At 38.2% G+C, this 23,373-nt stretch overlaps 1 pseudogene; it reads right to left on the bottom strand.

Annotated features, from left to right (window-relative positions):
- Window positions 1–228: 228 nt before the first annotated feature.
- LOC124982751 (antigen WC1.1-like) overlaps window positions 229–23,373 on the bottom strand; it is a 314,961-nt pseudogene continuing 291,816 nt past the window's right edge.

Below are 23,373 nucleotides of genomic sequence, written 5' to 3' on the forward strand. Positions count from 1 at the left end.
TTCAGTTTGAGCACTGACTTTTCAGAGGTTGCTGGGATGAATGAGAACAGCATTGGTATTTGAGGCTCAGAGTATTTATTGTGAATAAGGGATACAAGTAGAAACTTTGCAGTAATGAAGACAGAACTCTTTTTCATCAGAAAACAATGTCATAAGGAGTTCTCTGCAGACTTTGTTGCTCAAAAAAAAAAAAAAAAAAAAAAAAAGAAAAGAAGAGAAAAAAAAGTACTACATGATGTTAGGATCAATATTATCATAGTCAGGGTCTTCTTGTCTCAGGACCAATGAGGATGCTATCTCTTCCATGTTAGAATTGTCAGCTTCTCTGAGAGACTGAGGAGAGATACCTGGAAGAGTAAGAGAATTCTGGTTTCAGTGGTGACAAAAATGACACTCTACTAGTACTTTCTACAAGAATGAAAAGTCTAGTAAAGTGGCTACAAAGTATCTATGGGGAAACAGAACTTTTCTGGAAGGATTAGTATCATATTGATTCTGTCTTGTGCAAATGTCTTATTCAGTTAGAGTGCAGATATGGAAACATTAATTTGCATGTAAATAGCCACAATGAGAAGGAGGGTGGGTCAATAATGGTAAGGAGTGGGAAAGAGATGTGAGTGCTGTCTTCCACACCAGGCTGGTCTGATTTCTTAAGCACTCCAGGCAGAAGATGACCTCTCTCAATTCCTTCGTACTTCAATAACAGACCACACTTGACCTCACAACATTCATGACAACAAGTTGGGTCCTTTGGCAGTTGCCAAAGTGGGGGTAGCTCAACTAAATTCTACAGTTTTCTTTTGCCATGGACTATATGCCCATGTACAAGTGGAAAGCCCATTCCTAAAATATGACACATATGTTATTTGAAAAAGTAAGAGAAAATATTTCTTCTAGCATGGAGATTTCAATATCTCTAATTAAGGTTATTGTACATTATGCATTAAAGTGGGAAATGTCAATGAATGCATTGGTTACATGTTTCCTTCAAAATAAATCTTTACAGGTGCAAGGTTTGTTTAGCATATCCAAATCAATAGATGTAATCCATCACATAAACAGAATTAAGAATAAAAGTTACATATTCATATTATTAGTTGCAGAAAAATTTAATCAACAAAATTCAGCATCCGTACATGGTAAAATCTCTGAAGACACTAGGCATAGAAGGAAATTATCTCAATCTATGAAGGCTATACATGACAAACCCAATGTCACATCATAATGAGTGGTGAGAAAATAAAAGCATTTCCTCTAAAATCTAGAGTAGGACAAGCTTTCACACCCTCACTTCTCCTCCTCTACATAGTTCTTATAATTTTAGCCATATCAATTAGACAAGAGAAGGAAATTAAACAGATACAAAGAGGAAAAGAAGAAGTCAAATTATCTCCACTTGCAGATACTATGATTCTATATATAGAATCTTCACCAGAAGACTTTTAGAGCTGATAGACAAATACAGCAAAGTAGCAGGATACAGTATTAACATACAAAAATGAATAGTTTTGGTGTATACCAATAGTAAACCCAACCGAAAAATCAAGAAAAATATGCCATTGAAAGTAGCTAAAACAAAACAAAAACAAAAACATGGAAATAAACCTAAGAAGGTGAAAGACCTCTAAAATGAAACTATAGATCACTGAAGAAAAAATTTGAAGCATATAGAAGATGGAAAGGCTTCCCTTTTTCAACAAGCAGATTTAATATTGTTAAAGTGGTTACACAACCAAAAGTAGTCCCAATCAAAATATCAATGACTTTCTTCATAGAACTAGAAAAAAATCAGTCCTAAAATGTATATGGAGGGTTGGGGAGATAGCTCAGCTGGTAGAGTGCTTGCCTCACAAGCACAAGGCCCTGAGTTCGATCCCCAGTACTTAAAAAAAAAATGTATATGGAATAATAAAAGATCCAGAATAGCCAAAGCAAGAAGAAAGAAGAATAAGGCTGGAGCCATCACAATTCCATGCTCAAATTATGCTGCAGAGCTCTACTAACGAAAATAGAATGGTACTTTTATAAAAAACAACATGAAAATCAATGGAATAGAAGACATAGAGATAAACCCACGCAGATATAATCATCTGATTCTTGACAAAATCACTAAAAACACACATTGGAGAAAAGATGGATGTTATGGTTTGGGTGTGAAGTGTCCCCCAAAGGCTTGTGAATGAGACAATGCAAGAAGGTTTAGAGGAGAAGCAATTGGGATTGTAAGAGCCTTAATGCAATCATTGACTTAATCTCCTGATTGGGAATAACTGAGTGGTACCTTAAGGCTGGTAAGGTGAGGCTGGAGGAGGTAGGGTCGGGGGCATGACCTTGGGGTATATATTTTCTATCTGGTGAGTGGAGTGTCTCTCTGCTTCCTGATCACCATGTGAGCTGCTTCCCTCTGCCACACTCTTCCACCATGATGTTCAGTCACACCTTGAGCCCCAAGGAATGGAGCCTGCTGTCCATGAATGGAGACCTCTGAAACCATGAGCTCCTAACTAAACCTTTTCTATGATTGTGCTGGTAAAGTCTTTTAGTCACAGCAGTGAAAAATTTGACTAAAAATAATGTACTTTTTAACAAACAACACTGATAAAACAGGATATCCATATGTAGAAGAATGAAAGTAGATCCCTATGTCTCACTGTGCACAAAAATGAACTAAAATGGATCAGAGGCCTACTAATTGGACAAGAAACTTTACAATTGCTACAAGAAACCATAGGGCCAACTCTCCAATATACAGGCATGAACAGTTTTACCTTAATAAAACTCCCAAAGTTCAAAAAATAAAACCAAGAATAAATTGGGACAGCTTCAAATTTTAAAACTTCAAACAGCAAAGCAAACAAGATAATGAAAAGAGCCTGAAGAATGGGAGAAACTGTTGCCACTTATTCTTCTGAGAGAGGATGCATATCCAGAATATATGAAGAACTCCAAAAACTAACATCGAAATAACTCAAATAACCCAGACAATCAATGGGCAAGTGAACTAGGCAGATATTTGTCAGAAGAAGAAATGACAATGGCCAACAAATACATGAAAAAAAATGTTCATCATCCTTAAGAATAAGGGAAATGAAATAAAAACTACATTGAGGTTTCATCTCACCCTAGTTAGAATGACAAGATTCAAGATAAATTAACAATTGATGCCTTTTTAAAGGTTATTGTGAATAGAATAGTTTTTCTGATTTTTTTTTTTTTACCTCAGCTAATTCAGTTTTGTAGTATGGAAAAGTTATTGATTTTTGTATGCTGATTTTGTATTCTACTTTACTGAATTTGCTTATCAGTTTTATAATTCTTCTGGTGGAGATGTTTGAGTATACTACATATAGGATCCTTTCATCAGCAAACATAATTTGACTTCTTTTCATATTTGTATCTCTCTAATTTCTTCTCTTGTCTGATTGTTCTGACTATAGTTTCAGTAACTATATTGAATAGGATTGGTGAGTGTGGATATCCTTTTCTTGTTTCTGATTTCAGAGGATATGTTTTCAGGTTTTTTTCATTCAACAGGAAGTTGACTTTGGATTTGTCATACATAGCCTTTGTAATGTTGAGATAAGTTCTTTCTATCCCTAATTTCTTCTTCAGCAGTTTTAACATGAATGGGTGCTCAGATTTGTCAAAGGTTTTTTTCTGCGTCTATTGAAATGATCGTGTGTTTTGTACCCTTAGGTGTATATTTTTGGTGAATTAAACTTATTGATTTGCATATGTTGAACTAAGCATGCATACCACTTGCATGAAACCCCCTTGATCATGCTGTACTATCTTGTTAGTATGTTTTTGAATGTGCTTTAATAATATTTTATTAAGGAATTTTGTCTATGTTATTCAGGGATATTGGTCTGCAGTTTTCCTTCCTTGATGTGTCTTTCTCTTGTTTTGATATAAGAGTAATACTGGCTTTATAGAATAAATTTGGAAGTGTTTCTTCCTATTCTATTTCATGGAATATTTGGGTATTTCTTTTTTAAAGATATGGTAAGACTTCTCTTTTGTGGAAGGTTTCTAATTGCTGTTTCAGTATGATTGCTTGATATTGGTCTCTTTAGTTTTTCTATACTTTCTTGGTTTGATTTCTATCTAGAAATTGTTTAATATCTTCTAGATTTTATAGTTTTAGTATGAATTTTCAAAATAGTTCCTATCAAGTCTCTGGGCTTCTGAAATATTTGTGATGATATCTCCCCCCCCTGTTTTTCATCTCTAATTTTTTTTGATCTGGGTCTTCTCTCTCTTTTGGTTAGTTTGGCTAAGGAGAGAGCTGTAGTAATAAAAACAGGATGGTACTGGCATCAAAATATACATGAAGATCAATGCAATAGAATAGAAAACATGAAACAAGTCCAAATAGATATTGTCATCTGATACTTGACAAAGAAACCAAACACACATTGAAGAAAAGAGCCTTTCTTTCTTTCTTTCTTTCTTCTTTTTTTTTCTTTCTTTCTTTCTTTCTTTCTTTCTCTTTCTTTCTTTCTCTCTATTTCTCTTTCTTCTTTCTTTTCTTCTTCTTCTTCTTCCTCTTCTTCTTCTTCTTCTCTTTCTTACTTTTAAAATAAATGGTACTTGGAGAACTGGATATCTGTTTTGTAGAATAATGAAACTAGTTCCCTATCTCTGCACAAAGGTCAACTAAAATGAATCAGAAACTTTACAATGATAGAAGAAGAAAGTAGGCTTAATATTCCAATGTATTGGTACACACATCTTATCCAGATCACTAAGGCTCAAAAAATAAAACCAGGAGTCATCAAGTGGGATGATATCAAATTAAAATACTTCTGTACAGAAACAGGAGAATGAATAGAGAGCCTATAAAATTGGACAAAATCTTTGTCAGCTATTCTTTTGACAGAGGATTAATATCCATAATATATAAAGAACTCAAGAAAGTTAACACCCCAAAACCAATTAATTAATTAATAAACACCTTGTAGATATAAACAGATATTTCTCAAAAGAAGTTGTACAAATGACCAAGAAATATATGAAAAGGTTCTTAACATTTGTAGCAGAAAGGGAATGCAGATCAAAACTATGTTTTTATTGCATCTGGCCCCTGTTAGAATGACAATCATCAAGAATATAAATAGGGGTTTTTCAAGATGGCGGACTAGAGGGCGGCTGCATTTCACATTGCTCCAGGACGCAAGATTCAAAAGAGGAGATAGTGAGAGACTTGGAACCAACTCAAAGCCTCCGGGTGAGTCTCTCCCATTGGGGAGGCATCCCAGATGGGGCGGTAGCCCCGGAACGCAGGGAACTTTGTGAAGTAGACTTGTTCAGCGAGACACCCCTCCCCCTGCTGGAGCAGTAAACATGGACAACTGGGATCATCGTAGAGGAGGCGGCTCAGCACAGCGCTTGGACTCGGAGCAACACTGGGGGGCTCCGGGTGGCTGCCTGAGGAGGAGCGGCGTGGCGAGCTGTTTAGACTCAGAGCGACCGCTTCTGAACACCGGGGGGTTGCCCGGAGGAAGAGGAGGAGTACGGCAGGTCGCTTGACCAAAGAGTGACTGCATCAGAGCCACAGGCGGTTGCCAGAGGAGGAGCTGCGTGGCGAGCTGTTTGATCTCAGAACGACTGCTCCAGAACACCGGTGGCCTGCCTGGAGGAGGAGAGCGGTGGGACGCTTAGTCTAGGAGTGACTGCATCAGAGCCACAGGTGGTTGCCAGAGGAGGAGGCGAGTGGTGAGTTGATTGGACTAAAAGTGACCACTCCTGAACACCGGTGGCCTGCCTGGAGGAGGAGCGCGGTGGGTCTTGGTCTCGGAGCCACCGCTCCTGAACAACCGGGGGCTACCCCGAGGAGGAGGAGGAGGAACAGGGCGGGTCACTTGGGCTTGGAGTGACTGCCTAGGGCTACGGGCGGTTGGCGGGAGGAGGAGACGCGAAGTGAGTTGCTTGGACTCCTAGTGACTGCGTCGGAAACCGGGCGGCTGTCCAGAGGAGGAGGTGTGTGGTGGGTCTCTGGGTCTCAGAGCTATTGTATGGGGCTCCAGGTGGTGGCTCAGAGGAGGGGCTGCATAGCCAGGCGATGAGGTGCAGAGCAGGGTCCCAGGAGCTAGGTGGCTTCTTGCTGGAAGAGCCACACAGAGACACGCCTAGGGGCGGAGCGAAGTTTCCAGGGCTGCGGGCAGATTCTCTGGGAGAAGCAGCCTAAGGAGACTCACCTGCGAAGGGTGAGGCTCCCAGGCCCAGGACGTAGGTCCAGGCCCCTGGGATCATTGCAGAGGAAGACAGCCCAGTCCAGGCGGTAGTTGTAGATTGAGGGGAACCTCTAGGAGGGCAACTGACTAGCGAGATGTCCCCACCAAGTGAGTCTTCCCTGCCGGGGGAGGTTTTCCCACAAGGACGGTAAAACCAGAGACACAGGCACAAACAGGCCTTGCCTCAGCCCGCAGTCTAGTTCCCCGTTGGATGACCATTGGTCAACAAGTGGAGGCACCTCTGCCCACTAGCAGGGAATATACGCCACCTGAGGGTCACCACCCCTAGAGAGGCAGCTTCTTCGTGGAGCTCCGCATTATCAACTTCCTCCAAGACTTCAGGCTACTGAAGGATAAGAGGGGATATACTAGCAATCTTCAGGGACATTATAAGTCAATAGAGGAAATCTGCAATATCTTAATGACCCACAGATTCCTGAACAATATGAGAAAACAAGGGAAGAAAATGCCCCCCAAAAATCTGGATGTTACATCAATAAAATCCAATGACAGCATGGCAGAAGAAATGACAGAAAGGGAGTTCAGAATGTACATAATTAAAATGATTAGGGAAGCAAACGATGAGATGAAAGAGCAAATGCAGGCATTGAATGATCGCACCAATCGACAGTTAACAGAGCAAATTCAGGAAGCAAAGATCATTTCAATAAAGAGTTAGAGATATTGGAAAAAAACCAAACAGAAATCCTTGAAATGAAGGAAACAATAAACCAAATTAAGAACTCCATAGAAAGCATAACCAATAGGATAGAACACCTGGAAGACAGAACTTCAGATATTGAAGGCAAAATATTTAACCTCGAAAACAAAGTTGAACAAACAGAGAAGATGGTAAGAAATCATGAACAGAATCTCCAAGAACTATGGGATATCATGAAAAGGCCAAATTTGAGAATTATTGGGATTGAGGAAGGCTTAGAGAAACAAACCAAAGGAATGAACAATCTATTTGATGAAATAATGGAAAGATCTCCCATGTTCTTGAATAGGAAGAATTAATATTGTCAAAATGGCCATACCACCAAAAGTGCTATACAGATTCAATGCAATTCCAATTAAAATCCCAATGATGTACCCCTACAGAAATAGAGCAAGAAATTATGAAATTCATCTGGAAGAATAAAAAACCCAGAATAGCTAAAGCAATCCTTGGCAGAAAGAGTGAAGCAGGGGGTATCGCAATACCAGATCTTCAACTCTACTACAAAGCAATAGTAACAAAAACGGCATGGTATTGGTACCAAAATAGAAAGGTGGATCAATGGTACAGAATAGAGGACACGGACACAAACCCAAATAAATACAATTTTCTCATACTAGACAAAGGGGCCAAAAATATGCAATGGAGAAAAGATAGCCTCTTCAACAAATGGTGCTGGGAAAATTGGAAATCCATATGCAACAGAATGAAACTAAACCCATATCTCTCACCATGCACGAAACTAAACTCAAAATGGATTAAGGACCTCGGAATCAGACCAGAGACCTTGCATCTTATAGAAGAAAAAGTAGGTCCAGAGCTTCAACATGTCGGCTTAGGCCCAGACTTCCTCAACAGGACTCCCATAGCACAAGAAATAAAAGCAAGAATCAACAACTGGGATAGATTCAACTAAAAAGCTTTCTCTCAGCAAAGGAAACTATCAGCAATGCAAAGAAAGAGCCTACAGAGTGGGAGAAAATCTTTTCCAATCATACTTCAGATAGAGTGCTAATCTCCAGAATCTATAAAGAACTCAAAAAACTCTACACCAAGAATGCAAATAATCCAATTGACAAATGGGCTAAGGAAATGAATAGACACTTCACAGAAGAAGATCTACAAGCAATCAACAAACATATGGAAAAATGTTCAACATCTCTAGTAATAAGAGAAATGCAAATCAAAACCACCCTAAGATTCCATCTCACCCCAATTAGAAAGGCGATTATCAAGAATACAAGCAACAACAGGTGTTGGTGAGGATGTGGGGAGAAGGGTACACTCATTCCTGGTGGGGCTGCAAATTAGTGCAGCCACTCTGGAAAGCAGTATGAAGACTCCTTAGAAAAGTTGAAATGGAACCACCATTTGACCCAGCTATCCCACTCCTTGGCCTATACCCAAAGGACTTAAAATCAGCATATTACAGAGATACAGCCACATCAATGTTCATAGCTGCTCAGTTCACAATAGCCAGATTGTGGAACCAACCTAGATGTCCTTCAATTGATGAATGGATAAAGAAACAGTGGTATATATATATACAATGGAATATTACTCCACCATAAAGAATGATAAAATTATGGCATTTGCAGGCAAATGGATGAAACTGGAGAATATCATGCTAAGTGAGATAAGCCAATCTCAAAAAACCAAAGGAAGAATGATATCGCTAATAAGTGGATGAGGACACATAATGGGGGGTGGAAGGGGTTAGTGTTGGGGTTGGAGTTGGGTTTAGGGAGGGGGGGCAGGAATGGAGGAAGGATGGACTGTATAGAGGGAGGGTAGGGGTGGGAGGGGTGGGGGGGAAGGGAAAAATGGCAGAATGAATCAAACAACATTACCCTATGTAAATTTATGATTACACAAATGGTATACCTTCACGCCATGTACAAACAGAGAAACAACATGTATCCCATTTGTTTACAATAAAAAAAAGAATATAAATAACAATAAATGCTGGTGAGGATGTGGAGAAGAGTATGTTTATTCATTTTTGGTGGGACTGCAAATTAGCACAACCACTTTGGAAAACAGTATGAAGATTCCTTAAAAGACTAGAACTGAAACCACTTGATGACTATCTTACTCCTTGTTTTTTATCAAAAGAACTAAAATAAGCACGGTGGAATAATAAAGGCATATCAGTGTTTATGGAAGCACAATTTATAATAGGCAAGTTATGGAAACAACCTGGGTGCCTGTCAGCAGATGAATGTATATAGATAATGTGGCAAATATACACAGTGGAGTTTTACTCAGTCATAAAGAAGAAGTAAATTATGACATTTGCACATAAATGGACGGAACTGGAGACATCATGCTAAGTGAAATATAGCAAACTCGGAAAGTCAAAAGTTGATTTTTTTTTTTGCTTATATGAAGAAGTTGGAATAAAATAAAACATGAGGGGGGAGAAAAGGGGAGGAACTCTGGAATGAAATTGACACATGAAAGTAAAAAAGATCAGTGGAATAGAGAAATGGTGTTGATGTGGAGGTAATAAAGATGAGAAAAAGGAGGAACTGTGGAATGAAATTGACCAAATTATGTTATGTATATACATCAGTATACCATGGAGAATTATATATATCACTGGTTTATTAAAAACTATAAATAAACAGAAAGGACATAAGTAGAGAAAGGGGAGCAAAGAAGGGAGAGGGGAAGAAAAGTGGAAAATGGTGAATTGAAATGGAGAACATTTTATTTCATGCAGTATGAAAAGGTCAAAGTGAACCCTACTATTATGCAGAACTATAATGCACTGATAAAAACTTTTAAAAGTAAATAAATAAATGTTGGTGAGGATGTGGGGAGAAAGAAACATTCATACATTCTTAGTGAGATGGTAAATTAGTACAACCACATTAGAAAGCTGTATGATGATTCTGTAGAAGACTAGCAATGGAATTACCATAAGACCCTGCTATTCACTTTTTGATATTCATCACAAGAGCTGAAATCAGGATACTGCAGCGATACAGGTATATCAATGTTTCTAACCACTGAGTTCATTGTGACTAAGTTATGGAACCAGCCTAGGTATAGATCAAGGAATGAATGGATAAAATCTAGGAATGAATGGATATTCAGAAGCTGGAGAGAAATAAGGAATAAAAAAAATCTTGGGAAATCTCATGAAAATAGATAAATAGATATAATGAAATAACAATGGATTAGAAGAGTGTTGGGGGGGGCGATCCAAGATGGTGGCCTAGAGGGAGACTGCACCCCCAGTCGCTCCAGAACCCAGGAGTTAAGAAGGGGAGGCATTGAGAGACTCGGACTGAAATAGAGCCACAGGTGAGTCTGCCCACTGGGTAAAGCTCGGCCCAGGTGGCAGGCCCAGATAGAGGTGGCTTATCGGAGCCGGGCAGGGCAGCTAGAGTCTTCCACAGGCAGCCCTGCGCACTCTGGCGGTGGGCCCCACCCACACAGCCAGCTTCTCCAGGTTCCCGGAGCAGGCCCGCTAGTGAGAGCCTTTCTGACCAGAACAAGCTCCAAGTCCTGGAGCCAGCGCAACACAGCGTACTCTGGCACACAAGCAGCTTCAGGGACCAGGATAGGGCAGCCAGAGACCTCCCCAAGTAGCCTGGACCCCTGCGGTGGGAGGCGCCTTTCAAGGCTAGCTTCTCAGACCAGACTGCCCAGTGAGAGGTTTTCTACATAGAACCAGCCACAAGCCCCCGAACCAACGGAGAGTTTCGATCCGGAAGCAGCCTCTGGGATCAGGGCAGGGCAGTCAGAGACCTCTTCAGGCGGCTCTGCCCACTCCGGCCGCAGGCTCTCTTCACGGGGCAATCCAAGATGGCGGCCTAGAGGGAGACTGCACCCCCAGTCGCTCCAGAACCCAGGAGTTAAGAAGGGGAGGCACTGAGAGACTCGGACTGAAATAGAGCCACAGGTGAGTCTGCCCACTGGGTAAAGCTCGGCCCGGGTGGCAGGCTCAGATAGAGGTGGCTTATCAGAGCAGGGCAGGACAGCTAGACTCTTCCCAAGGTAGCCTTCCACACTCCGGCAGTGGGCTCCTCCCACACGGCCAGCTGCAGGGTGCACGCCCACAGTGAGAGCATTTCCGCACAGAGCCAGTTCCAAACCGTGGAACCAGTAGGGGGCTAGGGGCAGTTTTCTTCGGATGCGCTACTTTATCAGATTCCTCCAAGACATCAGGCTACTGAAGGCTGGGAGGTGATACACTGGAAATCTACCGGGACACTATAAGCCAATAGTGGAAAACTGCAATATCTCAGGGTCCCACTGACAGCTGACCAATATGAGAAAACAAGGGAAGAAAATGTCCCAAACAAACCTAGATACTACATCAATAAAACCCAATGACAGCACAGCAGAAGAAATGTCAGAAAGGGAGTTCAGAATGTACGTAATTAAAACGATCAGGGAAGCTAATGAGGAGATGAAAGAGCAAATGCAGGCATTGAAGGAGGAGATGAAAGAGCAAATGCAGGCATTAAATGATCGCACCAATCAACAGTTAAAAGACCAAATACGGGAAGCAAGACATCATTTCAATAAAGAGTTAGAGATACTGAAAAAAAACCAAACAGAAACCCTTGAAATGAAGGAAACAATAAACCAAGTTAAAAACTCCATAGAAAGCATAACCAATAGGATAGAACACCTGGAAGACAGAACCTCAGACATTGAAGACAAATTATTTAATCTTGAAAGCAAAGTTGGCCAAACAGAAAAGATGGTAAGAAATCATGAACAGAATCTACAAGAATTATGGGATATAATGAAAAGGCCAAATTTAAGAATTATTGGGATTGAGGAAGGCTTAGAGAAACAAACCAAAGGAATGAAAAATCTATTCAATGAAATAATAACAGAAAATTTCCCAAATCTGAAGAATGAAATGGAAAACCAAGTACAAGAGGCTTATAGAACTCGAAACATACAAAATTACAACAGACCCACACCAAGGCACATTATTATGAAAATACCGAACATACAAAATAAAGACAGAATTTTAAAGGCCGCGAGAGAAAAGAATCAAATTACATTCAGAGGGAAACCAATAAGAATATCAGCAGATTTTTCAATCCAGACCTTAAAAGCTAGAAGGGCCTGGAACAACATATACCAAGCCCTGAAAGAAAACGGATGCCAACCAAGAATCTTATACTCAGCAAAACTTACCTTCAATTTGACGATGAAATAGATCCTTCCATGATAAACAAAAGCTAAAGAAATTTACAAAAAGAAAGCCAGCATTACAGAACATTCTCAGCAAAATATTCCATGAGGAAGAGATGAAAAACAACGATGCAAATCAGCAACAGGAGGCGCTAGCCTAAAGGAATAGCCAAATAAAGGAGAAACCAAATCATGTCAAAAACAAATATGAGTCAATTGACTGGGAATACAAATCATATCACAATAATAACCCTGAATGTTAATGGCCTGAATTCATCAATCAAAAGACACAGACTGGCAGATTGGATTAAAAAGAAAAATCCAACAATATGCTGCCTGCAAGAGACTCATCTCATAGAAAGAGACACCCATAGACTAAAGGTGAAAGGATGGGGAAAAACATACCATGCACACGGACACAGCAAAAAAGCTGGAGTATCCATCCTCATTTCAGATAATGTGGACTTCAAACCAAAACTAGTCAGAAGGGATAAAGAAGGACATTACATGCTGCTTAAGGGAAGCATAAATCAGCAAGACATAACAATCATAAATATCTATGCCCCGAACATTGGCTCATCCACGTACGTCAAACAAATCCTTCTCAATTCCAGAAATCAAATAGACCACAACACAATAATACTAGGCGATTTTAACACACCTCTCTCACCACTGGATAGATCGTCCAAACAAAAATTGAATAAAGAAACTATAGATCTCAACAACACAATCAACAATTTAGACTTAAGGGACATATATAGAATATACCATCCAACAAAGAACGAATACACTTTCTTCTCAGCAGCACATGGATCCTTCTCTAAAATAGACCATATTTTATGCCACAAAGCTACTGTTAGCAAATACAAGAAGATAGAGATACTACCTTGTACTCTATCAAATCATAATGGATTGAAATTAGAAATAAATGACAGAATAAAAAACAGAAACTTCTCCAATACCTGGAGATTAAATAATACACTATTATATGATGAATGGATAACAGAAGACATCAGGAGGGAAATAAAATTCTTAGAAGTAAACGAGAACAAAGACACATCATATCAAAATCTCTGGGACACTATGAAAGCAGTACTTAGAGGAAGATTTATTTCATGGGGTGCCTTCAAAAAAAGAAGTAGAAATCAACAAATAAACGACTTCACACTACAGCTCAAAGCACTAGAAAAAGAAGAGCAGACCAATACCAAAAATAGTAGAAGACAGGAAATAGTTAAAATCAGAGCCGAAATCAAAGAAATCGAAACAAAAGAAACAATTGGAAAAATTAACAAAATAAATAGTTGGTTCTTTGAAAAAATAAACAAAATTGATAAACCCTTAGCCACACTAACAAAGAGAAAGAGGGAGAAAACTCAAATTACTAAAATTCGGAATGAACAAGGAAACATCACAACAGACACGAGTGAAATACAAAACATAATTAGAAGCTATTTTGAAAATCTATAGTCCAACAAAACAGAAAACCTCGAAGACATCAACAAATTTCTAGAGACATATGAATTACCTAAACTGAACGAGGAGGACATACACAACTTAAATAAACCAATTTCAAGCAATGAAATAGAAGAGGTCATCAAAAGCCTACCAACAAAGAAAAGTCCAGGATCAGATGGGTTCTCAGCCGAGTTCTACAAAACCTTTAAAGAAGAGCTCATTCCAGTACTCCTCAAACTATTCCATGAAATAGAAGAGGAGGGAACCCACCCAAACTCGTTCTATGAAGCCAATATCACCCTGATACCTAAACCAGACAGAGACACATCGAGGAAAGAAAATTTCAGACCAATATCCTTAATGAACATCGACGCAAAAATTCTCAACAAAATTTTAGCAAATCGCACACAAATATATATTAAAAAGACAGTGCACCACGATCAAGTGGGTTTTATCCCAGGGATGCAAGGTTGGTTCAACATTCGGAAATCAATAAATGTCATTCACCATATCAACAGACTTAAAGTTAAGAATCACATGATTATTTCAATAGATGCAGAAAAAGCATTTGATAAAATACAGCATCCCTTCATGCTCAAAACACTAGAAAAAATTGGGGTAGTGGGAACATTCCTTAACATTATAAAGGCAATCTACGATAAGCCCATGGCTAATATCATTCTAAATGGTGAAAAACTGAAAGCATTCCCCCTAAAAACTGGAACAAGGCAGGGATGCCCTCTTTCACCGCTTTTATTCAATATCGTCCTTGAGACTCTAGCCAGAGCAATCAGACAAACCAAAGAAATTAAAGGGATACGAATAGGAAAAGAAGAACTCAAACTATCCCTGTTCGCTGATGACATGATTATATATTTAGAGGAACCTGGAAATTCCACCAGAAAACTTTTAGAACTCATAAGTGAATTCAGTAAAGTAGCAGGTTACAAGATCAATGCTCATAAATCCAATGCATTTTTATACATAAGTGATGAATCTTCAGAAAGAGAAATTAGGAAATCTACCCCATTCACAATAGCATCGAAAAAAATAAAATACTTGGGAATCAATCTCACAAAAGAGGTGAAAGACCTCTACAATGAGAACTACAGAACACTAAAGAAAGAAATTCAAGAAAACCTTAGAAGATGGAAAAATCTCCCATGTTCCTGGATAGGCAGAATTAATATTGTCAAAATGGTTATACTACCTAAAGTGCTATACAGATTCAATGCAATTCCAATTAAAATCCCAATGATGTACCTTGCAGAAATAGAGCAAGCAATTATGAAATTCATCTGGAAGAATAAAAAACCTAGAATAGCTAAAGCAATCCTCAGTAGCAAGAACGAAGCAGGGGGTATTGCAATACCAGATCTTCAACTCTACTACAAAGCAATAGTAACAAAAACGGCATGGTATTGGTACCAAAATAGACAGGTAGATCCATGGTACAGAATAGAGGACATGGACACAAACCCAAATAAATACAATTTTCTCATACTAGACAAAGGTTCCAAAAATATGCAATGGAGAAAAGATAGCCTCTTCAACAAATGGTGCTGGGAAAACTGGAAAACCATATGCAATAGAATGAAATTAAACCCCTATCTCTCACCCTACACAAAACTCAACTCAAAATGGATCAAGGACCTCGGAATCAGACCAGAGACCCTGCATCTTATAGAAGAAAAAGTAGGTCCAAATCTTCAACTTGTTGGCTTAGGATCAGACTTCCTTAACAGGACTCCCATAGCACAAGAAATAAAAGCAAGAATCAACAACTGGGATAGATTCAAACTAAAAAGCTTTCTCTCAGCAAAGGAAACTATCAGAAATGTGAAGAGAGAGCCTACAGAGTGGGAGAATATCTTTTCCAATCATACTTCAGATAGAGCGCTAATTTCCAGAATCTATAAAGAACTCAAAAAACTCTACACCAAGAATACAAATAATCCAATCAACAAATGGGCTAAGGAAATGAACAGACACTTCACAGAAGAAGATGTACAAGTAATCAACGGATAAATGAAAAAATGTTCAACATCCCTAGTAATAAGGGAAATGCAAATCAAAACTACCCTAAGATTTCATCTCACCCCAATTAGAATGGCGATTATCAAGAATACAAGCAACAATAGGTGTTGGCGAGGATGTGGTGAAAAAGGAACACTCATACATTGCTGGTGGGGTTGCAAATTAGTGCAGCCACTCTGGAAAGCAGTGTGGAGATTCCTCAGAAAGCTTGGAATGGAAACACCATTTGATCCAGCTATCCCACTCCTTGGCCTATACCCAAAGGACTTAAAATCAGCATGCTACAGAGATATAGCCACATCAATGTTCATTGCTGCTCAATTCACCATAGCCAGATTGTGGAACCAACCTAGATGCCCTTCAGTTGATGAATGGATAAAGAAACTGTGGCATATATATATAATGGAATATTACTCCGCAATGAAGAATGATAAAATTATGGCATTTGTAGGCTAATGGATGAAATTGGAGAATATCATGCTAAGTGAGATAAGCCAATCTCAAAAAACTAAAGGACGAATGATCTCGCTGATAAGTGGATGAGGACATATAATGGGGGGTGGGAGGGGCTAGCATTAGGTTTAGGGTTAGATTTAGGGTTAGGGATAAGGAGAGCGGTAAGAATGAAGGAAAGAAGGACTGTATAGAGGGAAAAGAGGGGTGGGAGGGGTGGGGGGAATGAAAAAAAATAAACATCATTGCTCTATGTAAACGTATGATTACAAAAAAAAAAAAGAAAAATAAATAAATAAAATAGAAAAAAAAAAGAGTGTTGAGGGGGAGGCATGAAGGAGAGACATGGGGAGGAACTCTGGAATGAAATTGATCATATTATGCTCTCTGTGTGCTTGAATACATCACAATGAATTCTACTTTTATGTATGACTATAATGCTCTAACTACAAAAACAATAAATAAATAGAAAAGCAGACCTGTTGATTAGAGGAAGTGAAGCAGGGAAAGGAGGAGAGAAGGAAAGGGGTAGTACTGGACATTTAAATGGGGCAATTACATTATATGCATTTATGAATATGTCAAAATTAATGCCACTATTATGAATAATTATAAAGCACTAATACAAACATAAAAATCTTTCCAAATTACTTCTCACAAATTGAAAGACCACCATACTTGTTGTCCAAACATAGGTCTTGGTTTGTTGTATGAAAATTAGAACAAAGCCACAAAGTTTCTGCAGCTTATACAGACATATCTCCATCCCATGGGTAGTGTGCATAGACAGAGAACACAGTATATATTTTCTTTCAGAAGAAATGGAACAGCTTCAATAAATAGGAACAGGGAAGAGATGAAATCCTCTTGGTTTACAAGGCTACCTGAAATTCTTGTAGTTAAGGAAAACTTATCATTAATATGTCCAAATCCATCTTTACTATCACATAATGCAAGACTACTGGAGAGATGGCTATCCACTCACCTGTCTGAGAATATCTGGCACCACCTCCCTCTTCTGGGAAAAAATTCTTCCCCTTCAATCCAGGTGAAGAAGGAATTGCAGAAAAACGTGACTCTTCGACATCATCATAACCATTACCTGTGGCATCTGAATGCTGCCTTTGAGGTTCTGAAAACAGGGAGTGAGGCGAAGAGGAAGATATTGGTTAGTCTAGGTGGTGTCTTCAATCTCCTCTAATGCAGAGATTCTAATAGTTGATAAATATATAAACCATATTTTAAGGTTGTCCAAAAACATCACCATATTCTTAGAAACCATGTAAATCATCTAAATATTTCAATATACTAAGGTCAATAATATTTTACTAACATACCATGCCACAAAACATAAATAATAGTTATGCTATGAGTTTGAGGCACTATTTTTGGGCATGTGGTAGAGGGTTGAAAAAATATGTCACTTATCAGTGACTGAAGGAGATTTTATCAGGACTAAGAGAACACAGGCTGTTCATTTGCCCTCTGAGCTATGGAGACACAGTGCTGTCCAGGAGAGAATTCTGACTTTCTCTCTCCCACATACAGGCTATCCTATCAATTCCAACCCCAAAGGCATTCAACCTCCTCTAGTGCTCTGCTGTCCTTGAGATTCTGTCTTCACAGAGCACTCCTGGACATGCAGTATCCAAGCAACTATACACCTTTGCCACTGGGGGAAGGTCCAGGATGTCCTCCTTTCTTAGGTTCTTTGTAGAGAAGAGCTCCTGGTGATGGATAAGTACAGGAACCACACACTCTATGTGTTACAGGGATTATGAAATTCATATGTTTTTGTCTTAGTATTCACATAAACCACAAAATGGTTCACATATCCCACTATTTCAGAGTTGAAATCATAATTCCAAATGTTCTCTTTCACCATGGAATTTTTGAGATGATCAATTTCAATTTTTTTATTTTTATAGTTATGACCTTGGGTTTTATAACTATACAACACAAATTTGAAGTATGTTGTGAACATATGAAACTAGCTATGGAAACCAACAAATTAAAACCTAATCTTTCCTATTCTGAGATGACGGAGTGATGGAGATGAAAAAAATAGTCGTGAACTAGATAAAAGAGACCCTTCCCAGATGATAACCTCCTCCTCACCCCCACCATCCAAGGGATGACCTGTGTCTACTACCTGGGGAAGATTCAGGGTCTCCATTCTCCTCACTGTCCCCTGTATAATAGGGTAGCTTCATTGCTAAGCCATCAGACGGGGTTCCTAGTAGGGAGAAAAACATCATAGACAAACACAGTAGGAGGTCCGATGTCATAGTTTAGAAGAAAATTTGAAGCTTCATACTTGTAGAGAGAGGACTTGGAGCTTCTGCCTTTGGAGAATGCTGACAATTGTTATAGTGGTCCAGGAATGTTCCCAAAGGTTTATGTTGTAAATGGTTGGTCCTCAGGTTGGTGGAATTGGAAAAGGTGGAACCTTTAAGGAGTGGGGACTAGTGGGAGGTATTAAGTTGTTGGGAGCATTCTCTTGAAAAGATTACAGGATGCCAACCTCTTCCTCTTTCTATTGTTTTCCTGGTCACTATGAGGCCAGCATTTGTGCTCTACCACATGCTTCCAGCGTGATGTGCTGCATTTACATAGGCCTCAAACAACGGGGTCAGGTTACCCATTGTGATGGGCTGACAGATCTGACTCCCTGAGAATGTTATAGGCCAAACTATAAGGGAAATGACTAAACACACTCCATTTTGCTCTGAGACTCCATGTTATATAGGAAATAAGTTTCTCCCATGGGAATACCCCACCTCTGTACCCATCCTCAGTTACTTAGCATGACATGTTTAGCAATACAAAATGACAATTTTTATGTAATGAAAAATTGCTCTCTTTTGATCTCTGTTGCTCTTAACCAATGTACCATGTAAACGGTGATTGTGTGGATGTTAGTAACCATTCTTTAGTTTGTACCTAGGTAAAGGTCATTTTGACCCACTTCACCCTCTGTCGATGAGCTCATGATGTTAATGTGTAATTTTGAATCATAGCAACAGACCCTTATGATTAATGTAAATTTTGGGTATAAGAACCCCTACAACCCTGTGGTTGGGGCTGTTCTCCCAATAGCCATTTTTTGGGGCATTGTGTGAGACAGTCAGCTGGCTGGCTTAATAAAGACTCTCAAATTTGGACTTTTCAGTGGTGATCGATCTGTTCTTAAGTTGTGCCCCATAACATTTGGAGGCCCCAGTGAGATCCTCGCTGCCTTGGGGGTAACCACCACCAGGAAACTCCTGTGGAGGGGAGAAGCCACAACGTTGCTCCTAGGGAAAGGCCTCTAAGAGATGTTCCTCAGCCCCAGGTTGCATGGTCTGTGGAGCTCCGCCCCAGGACTGGACTAAGCTCTCTAGTCACCTGTTTCTGCACCCCTGGGGACCAGTAAGTCTGTTTCTGGTGGATCCATATCTGGGGACTCTGAGGAAGGCTGGACACAGCATTACTTCTGGGACTGGCAGGACATTGCCCAGGCCCTCAGGTTAGGAATCAGGAGTGACCACTTGTCAGTGTCATTGGTGTCTTGTCTGTTCTGTGTTTATTCATCTTTTTCTGTTTTTTGTTGCCTTGGGTGTGGACATGGGTCAGTCTCCCTCATGTTGGTCATATACATCCTTCGATGCATACTGGCAAATTTCCAGGAATTCCAGAGTAGGCTGCTGATGACAGGACCCACTGTGACATCTTTTCTCTATCTAAATTCTGTGAGAGCAAATAACCAACCCTCAAGTCCAGCTGACCTCCTCAGGGGACCACTGAATTGTCTTTGGGCAGCCTGAACAATCTGATCAAATGTTTTATAGTCAAATTTGGAAAAAAAAAAAAAGGTTAAAAAGGTTTTTAGCCATGTTTGCTAAAGCTTACATTAAAATGTAAACTGCTGCCAACAGGAACTTCCAACTATTGGAGTTGGTCCATCAAAATGCCAGGCTAAAATTTTGATGGCTGCTATCCAAGAGACCAGAAAAACCGGTTTAGAACAAGATCCCAACCTGAAGGGGCTCTCCCAAGGAGACCAAAGGAAGCAGCTCCCTTGCTGTCTCTTTGGGAATCTTTTTCAGGGAGAGATAGGGCATAAACTTTGTCTATATTCTCTTAATTCTTTTTCATCTGTGATAAGAGGGACCACATCAGGATGGAGGCCAAAAAGACTTCACAAATTTTATTTTTTTGTGTTCAAGATTTTGATCTGGTATGACTAGGTTAATTTTTGATCAGACATATTTTATTCAACTATAAAGTTTTCTTAATGCTGTTTCATTCAGAGGCCAGTTTATAAGGGTTAACTCTCAACCTAATGTGTTTTAAAAAATAAGCTATAAGGTCTTTGTCCATCTGTTTATTTTATGTACACTGGTGTATTGTCATGTCTACATATATTTGGTACCAAAATTGACATGTGAGCTCATAAATTAAAATTTAAAAAAATGGAACCAAATGTTTTTGATTTACATGACTTAAAATGTTTTTAAATTTGGTAAGCAAAAATATGACTTTCAAGTTACCAACACAGTTTTGTTTCTAGGTGGTCAAAAATAATAAAATGTTAATTTTATAAAATGTCTAATATCCATTGTTTCTAGATTTTTCTTCAACAGGAAAGAAATGACTGATATGGCCCAATATACTTCTCTGATATCTTGGTTTTTAAAAAATAACTAAATTAGATTTAACATATATGGGATTGATTATGATTGTGTTTGTTAGAGACATCTGATTGGTTTAGAGAGTTAAAATGCTGACTGTTAAATATAACATCAAGTACTCTTAACTCCTTAAATTCCACAGGGTAACATACTTAAAACATTTTTGGTGTTTTCATACATTGGTAAATAAAGGAAGGATTTAAATTTACTTTATGTTGTCACTGAAAACATGGTTACTAGAAGTCTGAACAGGTATTATTCTACATAAAGGGTCCAAAAGTTTCAACTGTATTAAATAGAGTTCTGTAAGTAACAAAGTATTTCATCAAATTAAAATGGAGTAATTTAAATTCAGAAATTTATAAGGGTTGTTTCAGAATATAAAATTTAAAAAAGGAGATCAACAGATTAAAATATTTCCAGGTTTTAGATATAAAAATATGTTTAGTAAAAATGTTTCTAGATAAAAATGTCTTTATGTGATGAAATAAAACTGCAATACAGCTAAGTAAACAGCAAGAGGGTCTAATTAAGAGATTAGAAATGTGTAAATTAAGGATAAATTTTAAAAGGTTTATGTGTATATATATGAGTAACACAATAGTTAAAACTATTCAAGGTTTTTTCCTAAGGTCAAATATTAATGTACTGATATACACCAAATTTCAGTCTATATGCTAAAATGACCAATGATTCTTAAAACATAAATTTACTCTTAACATTGTATCTGTTAAGTTTTATTCTCTAGAGCAACTAATCTTAAAAACTGGGGGTTTGTACAACTCTGGTTAAACAGCAACTGTTAGAGTATTGTACTACATTACAAAGTCTAAATTTTCTTTAAAAGTTAAACATGGTTAATATAAAAACATCAATGTAATTATGATTCTATTACTCTTATTTATATATTAAATGTGTTCATATCTTCCAGGTATACAAGTCTTTAAAAGGGTTAAAAGAACATTTTATCAAGTTGGTGTTCTCCAACCTAAAGTTGTAATGGTAATTTTAAAGTTATCAGAATAACAAATTTTATTGGGGATTTATTTATGTTATTTAGTGTTCTGTAACTGGACCTTATGTTACCTTCTGCACTGGAATAAAAATATAAATGTATTTCTAAAAGATAATGAGAATCTGATCTGTTTAAAGTCAATATCATGAAACAGGAAAACATTTTGCCACTTTACTACACAAAAGGAAAACTAAAAGCTCTCTCAGCTTTCTTTGATTCATATTTTAGGTGTAATATCATACTGTGTTAACTAATGTTCATATAAACTTAGAAAACAATATATATATATATATATATAAACTTTATAAAATGATTTTTAAAAAAGATAAAGGTCATCTTCAAAACTAGACTGCTTTACCTAAGATTTATGAAGAGTTCTGTCTTACCTGAGGTAAGGCTCTGCTTCCTACTTACTACATGTTACAATGGCTCCAAAATAAATCAGACTTCAGCTCATTTAAAGTTATATTCAAAAGATTGATTTTTTGTTATAAAATTACTGTGATCTCAAACAGGAGATATAATATATAGCTCAGTCAAAATTTAAGATAGCTATTACACAACTAAATATGTTTTTACTGTTAATTCCATTTTGTATTTTCCTTGTAAACTCTATAACTGTTGACTGATTAATGTTTTACAGAGGTACTGCTTCAAGAACAATCTAAATTAATTTGAGATAATAAGCCATCACCTATCGGACAGATAATATAGATCCCAGTTTAATAAAAGTTGGTAAATAACTATAAAATCATAGACATTAAAGTTAAGACCCAGTACTCTTATTGTATGACTGGTAAAACTGACTTGCTTGATGTTTAAGATCATAACTTAAAGATTGAGATTAAAATAAAGGGGTCAAGAGAATCAATATTTGACTCTTGCCCTCAGAGTCAGCCTAAACCCAGGGAACAAGAGAACTTCTCTAAGGAGTTTTGCAACTCTGGGTCACACAACTTCCCAATCAGGGAGATTGATGAGACCTTTGGAGGATGAGAAGCCAATCAGTGCACCTGCTGCAGAGGAGGGTCTTTGGGAAAGAGAGACATCCCTAATGCTTCCAAAGGAAGCCACCTCATCAAGGAGACCCTACCAGGTGAATGGCACTAAAGGAGCTAAGAAGCTGCTCTCAAGTTCCCCAAGAGTGACCTCTGTGGGAACTCAACTGACTCTTAAAAGCAGATAAGAACAAGGTCAATTTGACCAGCTTGATCTTAAACACTTAGCAAAAACAGTTAAAACTAAAACCCAGTCATTCCTGGACATTTTTAAAAACTAAACAATTGTTATTTTAATGTAACTTGAGATGTACACTTGTGTGTTAGCCCCCCCAAAATAAGTAAAACTGAAGGTGACAAAAAAGATTCTTAGACAAAAATGCCTGATAATTATCAAAAGAAACTGCCAGAGTTATAAGTTTTTAGTCAGTTTAAGTCCTACAGATCTTTCTAACCTCTGATACAGGTAGACTTAATCAATGTTTGCTAGTATGATTCTCTAACCCTAAGTAACAAAAATAAAGGGATCTCTACTAAACAAAGATAGCATGCCAATAAAAAGATATTTTACAAAAATCAGATGACAGTAAGTAACAACTAAATGTTGTGTTTACAT

Source organism: Sciurus carolinensis, chromosome 4 (genome assembly GCF_902686445.1).
Source record: "Sciurus carolinensis chromosome 4, mSciCar1.2, whole genome shotgun sequence".
In the NCBI taxonomy this organism is placed as follows: domain Eukaryota; kingdom Metazoa; phylum Chordata; class Mammalia; order Rodentia; family Sciuridae; genus Sciurus; species Sciurus carolinensis.